At 50.3% G+C, this 9388-nt stretch overlaps 1 protein-coding gene and 1 non-coding gene across 5 annotated transcripts in view; one reads left to right on the forward strand and one right to left on the reverse strand.

The window, feature by feature from the left end:
* Kcnj6 (potassium voltage-gated channel subfamily J member 6) overlaps positions 1-9388 on the forward strand; it is a 241392-nt gene that overhangs the window by 138459 nt on the left and 93545 nt on the right. The gene's annotated exons all lie outside the window — the stretch shown is intronic.
* LOC113458350 lies at positions 5061-5166 on the reverse strand. The gene has a single exon (XR_003378732.1). It is a non-coding gene; the product is annotated as a U6 spliceosomal RNA (small nuclear RNA).

A 9388-nucleotide genomic window follows, 5' to 3' on the forward strand; every position in this document is an offset into this window, starting at 1 on the left:
GTGAACGTGTGTGTGAACATATGTGTGAACGTGTGTGTGAACGTGTGTGTGTGTGAATGTGTGCGTGAATGTGGGCATGTGAACGTGTGTGTGAATGTGTGCGTGAATGTGGGCATGTGAACGTGTGTGTGAACATATGTGTGAACGTGTGTGTGAACGTGTGTGTGAATGTTTGCGTGAATGTGGGCATGTGAACGTGTGTGTGAATGTGTGTGTATGTGTGCGTGTGAACGTGTATGTGTGTGAACGTGTGTATGAATGTGGGCGTGGGAATGCAACAACACACAGTGGAGGTAACAACTTCCCGGAGTCACTTCTCTCCTTCCACCCTGCCGTGACAAGGTCTCTCTTATTGTTTCCGCCATGCTGTGTTCTCCAGGCTAGCTACCCAATGAGCTTCCAGCCCATTCCATGTCTCTGACTCCTACATCACCGTAGGAGCGCTGGAATTATAGACAGGCCCCACCACGTCTGGCTCTCTGTGTGGGTTCTGGGAATCGAACTCGGCTCACCAGATGTGCACAATGAGTACTGCCCAGCCATCTCACCCATCTGGTGTGTGATACTTTGTTTGCATCCTGACAATAAAATTTGTTTTGAATCAGACGGCAGAGCTAGCCACTAGCTGACCAAAATTAACCACTGAGGTTTGGGAGGACTGAGGAAGTAGTAAGGCAGGACTTAGAGAGGATCTCGGCCATATTGGAAGAAGGAATCGAAGGGGTAGGAAGTCACTGGCGGCTTCTCCAGAGCGTCTCTGATCACTCAGGTTCTTACCCCCAATAGCTGGCTCCGATTTTTTTATTGATAAGGAATAATTAGTTAAACGCATCGCCAGTCCCTTAACACATCTTTCAGATTTAAGAGGGTGGGGTGCTGACAGACAGACACTGTGTGAGGCCTGACCTTTGGACTCGAGAGGAACAAGACTGAAAAGGAACAAACTCAAAGCAAATTCACAATCCCTAGATCCAAGGGTAGGATGTGAGGGGAGAGTCATTGTGTTAAACGTACTGATCCCGTTTACATGGTTTTTCTTCCATCGTAAGCCAGAAGCTTGATCCCCCATTTGCATCCATTCTGTTTCCAAAATGCCAGCAATGGGCCTGACTGAATCCTGGTACCTATAAGAGTCCCAGGGCTGCAGACAGGAGGTCAGCCTCGTGTGTATCAAATACTCCAGTGTGTATACCTAAAGGAATTATATGCGGGCTATAGAGATGGCTTGGGGATTAAGGGCACGTATGCTTTTGCAGAGGACCTGAGTTCAATCCCCAGTAGCTCATACCTTCCAATCAGCCCTGCTCTGGGGTATCCAACACCTCCGCCTCCTCCAAGAACACCAGCACACACATACACAAGCCCAACTGCAGTAACTTCTGTGGCAGGTTCAGCCCATCCCCAGAACCCCAATCCTAGGAGACTCTTCTGGTCTCCCCCTCAACAGACTATGAATGGACAGGAGGTGACCAAGCCCAGCACCCCCAGGGCTTTCTCTTCTACTTTAGATCAACGATAGTCAGAGATGTCTGAAGATGGGGTGAGGACGAGGTTACAGTAGGAAGATCTTTTCTTCCCTTTCGAGAGATGGTGAGGAAAGAGAAATGTACTCTGAAGGAGCTGCAGAAAATCCCCTCTCGCCTTCACGGTACTTCACTTTGCAAAGCCCTTGCTTTTATGAGAGGACCGCCTTGTGAACTGGGAGAAAAAGAAACATGCCAATCTCCCAGTGTCAGACTGGAGCAGGAACAGCCTCCAGGAGCAAACAAACCATAGGCACCCATCTGGCCCACATAGGACCATTCTAAGCCCAAGTGAGACTTCTTCCTTCAGCACCAGGAGAGATGAAATGAAACGGGACTGGGGTTAGGCTGGTGCTGATGCAGAGCAAGACCTGCAGAGAGGAAGGAGCTGTGCTCTCTAAGGAAGTGCAGCTCCCACAACCCACACAGCAGTCCAGCACAGGACAGGACCCCTGAGCGCTGATGGGGAAAGAAGTCACTGGGACAGAGGCTGAGCTCAAAAAAGCAGCGTCGCTGGCCAGCTGCAGCAGCCCCGTGGGGTCACGTAACCGTGCCTCCAAACGAGTGACCGTGAAATGCCAGGGGCCCTTGAAACTCAGACGTGTTTATCGAAGTCTCATGTTGTTGATGTCATTCCACATGCTAGTCTAGCATCGTGCGTGGGCCACAGAGGTGAACAGGGCAGCATCCAGGCTGAGAAGGAGGCCATCCTCCACCTCCCCATACAGGAGTGGTCCTGGGGAAGCAACCAACGCACTTTATCTCCCAGCTGCCCAAGCCCACTGTTTGTATCCTCGGGCATGGGCAGCTGTGAAACATGACACTCCAAAGATCCTGAATTTCTAGACATCCATCAACCAATGGAATGTTTTTGGGTGTGTATGCATGTGCCTGTGTGAGCTTATGCACACCATGTGCCTTGGGGGTACCACAGGAGGGTGCTGGGTCTCCTGGAGCTGGAAAGTGTGAGTTTCCCAGCATGGGTCCTCTGTAAGAGCAGCAAACACTGTTAACCATTGAGCCAGCTCTTCAACCCCCAAAAGCTATATTGTAAGAAGATTGCGCCCCACAAAATGAGCTGTTCCGAAGTACGTATTTCACTGGCATTAGACACACTGCCAGCGCCATGTGATGGTCACCATTTCAGGTTCTGGAGCATTCTTTACACCCCCAAAGGAGATTGAATGTGTGTGGAACTACCACTTTCTATTCCAAAACAACTCTGAAAATAGGACCTTAATTAGCCTCCCAGACCCACCCCGTGCCACCCCTGATCACATGTCAGGCCCTAGCCGTAAAAATACGTTCAGTTCCGCCAACACAAATTCACTGTGTTCCCTTGGCGTCTGTGTGCTCAAGACCAGTCATGGGGCCTGGCAAACGGTAGCTGCCTGTAGGTTATGGAACCAAAATGGTGCAGGCAGAAATCCACACCAGCTCTTCCCTTTGGAGATAATTCCTTATACTGCACTTTAACATAGACCCCGTGTGATGCTCGCTGTGAATGAAAAAGCAGCCAGGTCATCCCCCTGACCTTTGTGCTCCCCCAAGAGTTCACCCCATAGAGCTAACTCCATCATCCTCTCCACCTCCTTTAGAAAACCCTTCACGGGAGGCCTGCGAGATACAGCAACACATGGTGAAATGAATGTATGGCCCATTTGTGCCTCTGTCACCAAGTCCCTGAGCTGATTTCTTGATAAAGAAATTTATTTTTTTTATAGAGGTGATCAAAGTGCCATGTTCAGTATCTACTTCCAAGACTGCCCCTTCGTGCCCCCCATCCTTCAGGGGGCCATGTTTGCATGGCAGAAGGGTCAGATGGGATGAGAAAAGAGGAAGAGGAGGGAAGTAAAATCCTTCACCAAACCCATTAGTGATGGTGTCAATCCAGCCATGCACCAGAACTGCACATTCCCTCTGTCCTCCCTCAGCTCTGGTATTCACCAAAATCACAGGTTCTGAGCGTCTCTCCTAGCCCATCCACATTGCTCTCTAAAGAGACTCAGAGGCTTGCATCCTTCTTGAGCAGGGGCCTGGCTGGCTGATACTGGAATGGTAATCCCTCACTGAGGAACCATAATTCATTCAAACCAATACACTCAGGGAGAAGGAAGTGTGAAGGGTCAATGCTCTGAATGCTGACCCCGGGGGTTCACACACAGAACCGAGTCACCAAAAGGGGGTGGAGGCAAAAGTCCCCAGAGTTTGTGGGAGATCCCAGCCTTGGGCGGCCTTGATTCTCCTGAGTCTATTTTGGAGTCTTCTTTATCCTCCTCTCGAAGTCTAACAGCCGCCTAAGCCAACCTCCCATTGTGTCGGAGGATCTTCCTCTGTTTGGATAACACACCACTCTTGCTTTTGTTCACTGCTGGTTGACTGAGTCACTTCACTGCTGGTTTACTGAGTCAGGTCTCCTCTGCTGAGATGGGGGAGGGGGGGGGAGGTGCGGGTGCACTGAGAAAAAGCGGGAGGTACCAGCAGTGATGCACAGGCTGGTGCTGTGTCAGAGGGAGAAGAGTGCAGGTGGACGAGCCCTCGGTGAACAGTGATGACGTCCACAGAAGGACACCGACCACCCCCAATTCCCATCACTCACTCCATGACCCGTCACAGATGTGCACAGGTTTTGCTGTGCTCAGAAGAGCTTGGGGAATGCTGGTGAAACAAAGGAAGCCTCATAAATAAAGAGGGTTTCTCAGCACACGTCTCCAAACTGACATGCTTTAGAACTCTGCCACAGGGAGACAGAGCAGGCAGCGTTTCTTACTCCCTACCCTGCTTCCCTTCTCCACGCCCAACCCTCCACTGGCACCCAGACAAACAGGCTCCATCCACAGCCCTTGATTCTAGGATTTGATCTAGTGTGGTGTAGGAATGAGTGTGCACAAACCGGAGACAGTGGGCTGTGAAACAGGGAATTTGGAGAGCTGGTCACCAGCTGAGAGCCTGAACTGTCCCCAGTGGGCCCTTCCCCCAGGGCATTCACTAGCCCAGTCCTCTATTTAGCCCACTTTCTGGAGTCTTCCAGGGGTGGGCAAGGTTTCCATGGAGTCTAAGGATCCCTCCCATCTCGCTCGCTCCTCTGTGGAACCCAGATCCCTCTGAGGCCGCAGCAACTTCCCGCTCACAGGAACCTGCAGAGGCCTCCATTCACTCCAGTGGGAACCTCTCAAACCATCCCAAAGGGGAGCTCTCACCACTTGCTGTTTTGTGTGTATGTCTGTATATGTGTTTGGGGGTGGTGCCTGTGCATGTGTTTATGGATGCCTATGTACACATGTGTGGGGAGCCCGTGCACAGATCCATATATTCGCATAAGCGTTTTTCTCAGCCACTCTCCATCTTAACCATTGAAACAGGGTCGCATACCGAGCCTGGAGCTTTTGGGTTTGCCGGGGCTGGTGGTCAGAGAGCCCCAGGCATTCTACTATTTACCCCAACTAGTGCTGGGACCACAAGCAGCACAGCTATGTTTGACTTTGGATTTTTACTGTCGTTTGCTTGTTTTACAGACTGTTTTAAATTTTTATGTGTAAAGCTACGGAATGCTTTGCAAATTTGCATGCCATCCTTGTGTAGGGCCATTCTGATCCCTTCTGTGTTGTTGCAATCTTAGTATATGAGCTCCTGAAGCAGGCACGCAGGCTTTCGCGCCTGCACAGAAAGCTCCTGGGTGTTAAGCCATCACACCAGGCCCCACCTCCCCAAGGGACCACTACTTATTATTAAAGAAGCATCCCCACCTGGAAAACGTGGCTCAAGAACAATAGTGTTCAGGTTCTTGGCAAAAAGGAAAACCAGGAGCCATGCCCAGCCTAGAGATTCTGTCTGTCTATCCAGGGAGTGCGAGGACCCAGCACAGTGATCCAATGAAAGAAAGGGACACAGGCGAAAGGCCGCAGAAGATGAAGCTGGGGGATTAGAGCTGCTCTGACCCTGCTGGCTCTGGCAGACTCCAGCCTGGAAAGAGCAGAGGCAGGCCTGCTAGGATGTGTGCCATTCCCCAGTGGAGAGAAGCTGGGAGGAAGGAAGGGCCCTGTGGAAGCCCTACCCGCGGAGGACAAGAGTCTCCTCCATGAAGCACAGGTCCCACAGGACCCCGCTGGATGGCTCCCAGGACTGCTGAAGCCTCATGAAGACACCATTCAAGACATGCCATTTGCTTTATAGAGAAAATAAAACACAACCGGTGCCTGACAACCCAGTCCTGTAATTCAGCTCATCCGGAAGACGGAGAGCTAGAGGAGCAGAAGTGTGAGGTCAGCCTGGAGCTGCAGACCGAGTTCAGGAACAGCCTGGACAGTTTGGTGACATCCTGTCTCAAATGTTTCAAAGTGAAGGAGTGGTCTAGTGATGTGACCAAGTGGAGGGAGCTCATACAGCCTATGTGAAGTCCAGCTTCCCATTTCCAATATCGAAAACAGGGAGACATAACTTAGATGCTCCAGAAACACATCAAGTGTCTACTGCAGAGAAACTTATTTAAACTAGAAGCCACCTGGTGTAGTATGAGGACCTGCTCATTGGGGTTTCTGTCCTGCCCAGTTCCCACAGCTGGCAAGTCCCAGAGAAAATCACATAGAGGTCTCCATAAGATTATAAACTAATTGGCCCATTAGCTCAGGCTTCTTATTAGCTCTTATAACTTATATTAACCCATTATTCTTATCTACATTAGCCACATGGCTCGGTACCTTTTTCAGTGGGGGCAGGTCACATCTTGCTTCTTCCGTGGTCTGGGCAGGACTCTCGAGGGAGCTTCATGCTTTCCAGAATTCTCCTATTCTCCTTGCTCCGCCTCTACTTCCTGTCTGGTTGTCCCACCTACACATCCTGCCTGTCTAGTGGCCAATCAGCGTTTATTTAAAACATGGTTGACAGAATACAGACAATTCTGCTGCACCAACCTGGGTAGGCCACACATTAACAATCACTGGGAGAGAGGACTTGGATGCAGAGAAGTTAGACCAGTGGCCAAGGTCAGGAGCCAGCAACAATGTAAAGAGTTGAGTTCTCAGCCCCAGACTGTCCCATCCACACTGCTCATCTATGCCCACCCCAGGCAGAGGATGCGGAGTTCCTGAGGGCTAAAGCCAACAGGCAGGGATTGCTGTGGACAACTGTCACTTGGAGAGACCATGGGACACCCACAGCAGTCTTCCTGAACAACGGGAGAATTTAATGAGGTGCAAAATGCTAGGCCTCTTGCCTTTCCAGCCACAGTCCTTGGGAAATCAAAGCACATTGAAGTAAAAGTGATTCTGCTTTACTGATGTAGGAATGAGTGTGATCATAGAAATTCCTTCAGGGGACTCAGTCCTTCCCAGAGGAGCAGGTCAACTTTCACCTGATCAAATCTGTGGACTCTTGTTCTGGACACAGATGACAATAGGTGGAGACCGCTGGGAGGACATGCTGGGACATAAAGAATCTCTTCAAAAATTAAGCAAATTATCATTAGAACAGAGAGGATACCTCTGGACTCCTCAGTGTGCCTGGCTCCTTCTCTGCCTCAGGCAGAGCCCCCAACAGGTGCTTAGTCCTAGGCACAGTGTTCTAGAACCCTCCATTACCCAGAAGCTGCCCTGAGTGTCTGATCCTGGGCCCTTTCTTCCCTCTCTGAAGTGCAGTTCCTGTGATTAGCAGAAGGGCAGCAACAGAGGCGATGAAATCCAATCCTCCACTTGCTCAGTGGAGTGACTGGCAGGGTCTGTGGGAAGTGGGGCCTCTGAGCTGGAATTCTGGCTCACTGCTCTTAGTCGCTGAGTTGAGAAACCAGGTGTGCTAAAACTGGAGCAAGCCTAAACCGGTCTCGCTGCCGAAAACTGACCCCATCCCCAACAGCCACAGGGAAACAAGGTGATCTGGAATCTTCTCCCTTTGCCCCCCACCCTTGGGTCCTCCTTGGCAGGGTGAGCCTCCCATGATTCCTGGGTCAGGAAGTAGAGGCTCTCGGTGTTGGGACTAATGAGTCCTGGCCTTCAGCTGCTCTTCCCTGTCTAGAGCCTTCTAATTGAAGTTACTAGAAGCTGTGCCTAGCTTAGAGGATCAGAGGATGGGATTTTCACCTGTTGGCCATTGACTGCAGTGTATTTAAGCCCCCATGGTGCTATTAAAGAAGGGCTTTTGGTACCAGTGATTGAAGGTCTGTGTGTCGGTCTGTCTCTGCATCAGTATTCTCAACCTCCAGCCCCTTTCCCGAACTGGGGTCTAGCGCATAGAGCACAGACCGGGGCCACGGTGCACGGCACTGGGGAAGCATTTCTCCACTCTCGTGGCCTCCTCAAGCTGGGGTACTACCAGCTCCTCTTGTCCCTGTGACCAAACTGCCAAGAAGTGGGAAGGGCTATGGAGGAGATCAGTTCATCACGGGAGGAAAACCGGGCATCCCGAGTGTGAGGCAGCTGCACATGAACGGACAGGAGGCAATGCCAGACTCCAGCCTCAAGGCCTGCCCCCAGCTAATCATTTCCTCCAGTGAGAGGTCCATTTAAGGCTCCACCACCAGCAGGGATTCAAGTGTTCAAACATGCGAGGCTGCAGTAAACAGCTCATACTCACGCATCCCGCCACACTGTGTCTGGAGCCGATGGCCTCAGTCCACCAATGGAAAGACAGAAGACTTAATGGCTGTCTCCATCTTGGTGAGGAACTGGAGCACCTTCTGCAGGCAGGGAGGGGCTGTTCTCTCTGAGGGCAATTCTGGCATCCGCTGTACTTCCTTCCTGGCTGTTGAGACCCCGCTGTCCGATAGAAACACTCCGTTGCCATCATTACGCATCATCTGGAAAACCAGCTCTTGGTTTGCTGTCCCCAGCAATCTCTCTGCCATCTTCCTCTACTTGAAGCACCATGGGCATCGCCGTCTTGCCCTATCATCCTATGCAGGCCTCCAGTGTTTCCCTGGGTGCCAATCCCAGGGCCTTTTCTCAGTCAGATGCCCACCCTGGCCTTCTTTCCTGGGCCCTGGCAGCCTTTTCCGGATCAATCCTCCCCCTCCTTCTCCCTCATCCATCTCTTTCTCTTCCTCTTCCTCTGCTCATCCTGAGCCCTCCGTGGATATTTCAGATGTCTGCGCATCCCCTTCCATTCACCTCTGGGCCAGTTCCTTGTCCCCCTCAGCACGTGGGTACTCCACATGTCTGTAAGCACACCCTGCACCAGACTAGGCTAGTTCTAGTTGTGCAGCCCCAAGCTGAGTGCCAGAGCTACCTCACATCCACGCGCTGCCTTCCACACGACATGTCAAGGATTAGAATGAACTTAAGAAACTCATGAAGCTGCCAAGTTCAGGGGTCCTTACTCTACTGAAATAGAAAAGAGTCAAGATTCTTCTCATTGTGCAGACACACAAGTGTATGTATGCACACACGCAAATACATATATTCATATACACAATCACATATATGTATATATACTTATACTCATATAACATTCTCACATATAGGCGCATGTATATACATAATACACAAACACGCACACATGTACACTCACATAATTCTAACTTTCTCGCACATACATACACTCACATATGTTAACATTCTCACACATACACATATGTCATCACATACACATATATTCTCAAATATATATACACTCACAGATGCACACACTCTTGTACATGCAAACATACACACTCAGATATGCACACATTCTCACACATGCAAACACATATACTCAGACATGTATACATTCTCATACATACACATATGCATACATTCTCACATAAGCAATACACATACACTCAGATATGTACACATTCTCTCACACACATATTCTTATACATGCAAATACATGCACACAGATATTCACACATTCTCACACATGCACACGCATACACTCAGATAGGCACACATTCTCAT

This window comes from Microtus ochrogaster, chromosome 2 (genome assembly GCF_000317375.1).
Source record: "Microtus ochrogaster isolate Prairie Vole_2 chromosome 2, MicOch1.0, whole genome shotgun sequence".
NCBI lineage: Eukaryota > Metazoa > Chordata > Mammalia > Rodentia > Cricetidae > Microtus > Microtus ochrogaster.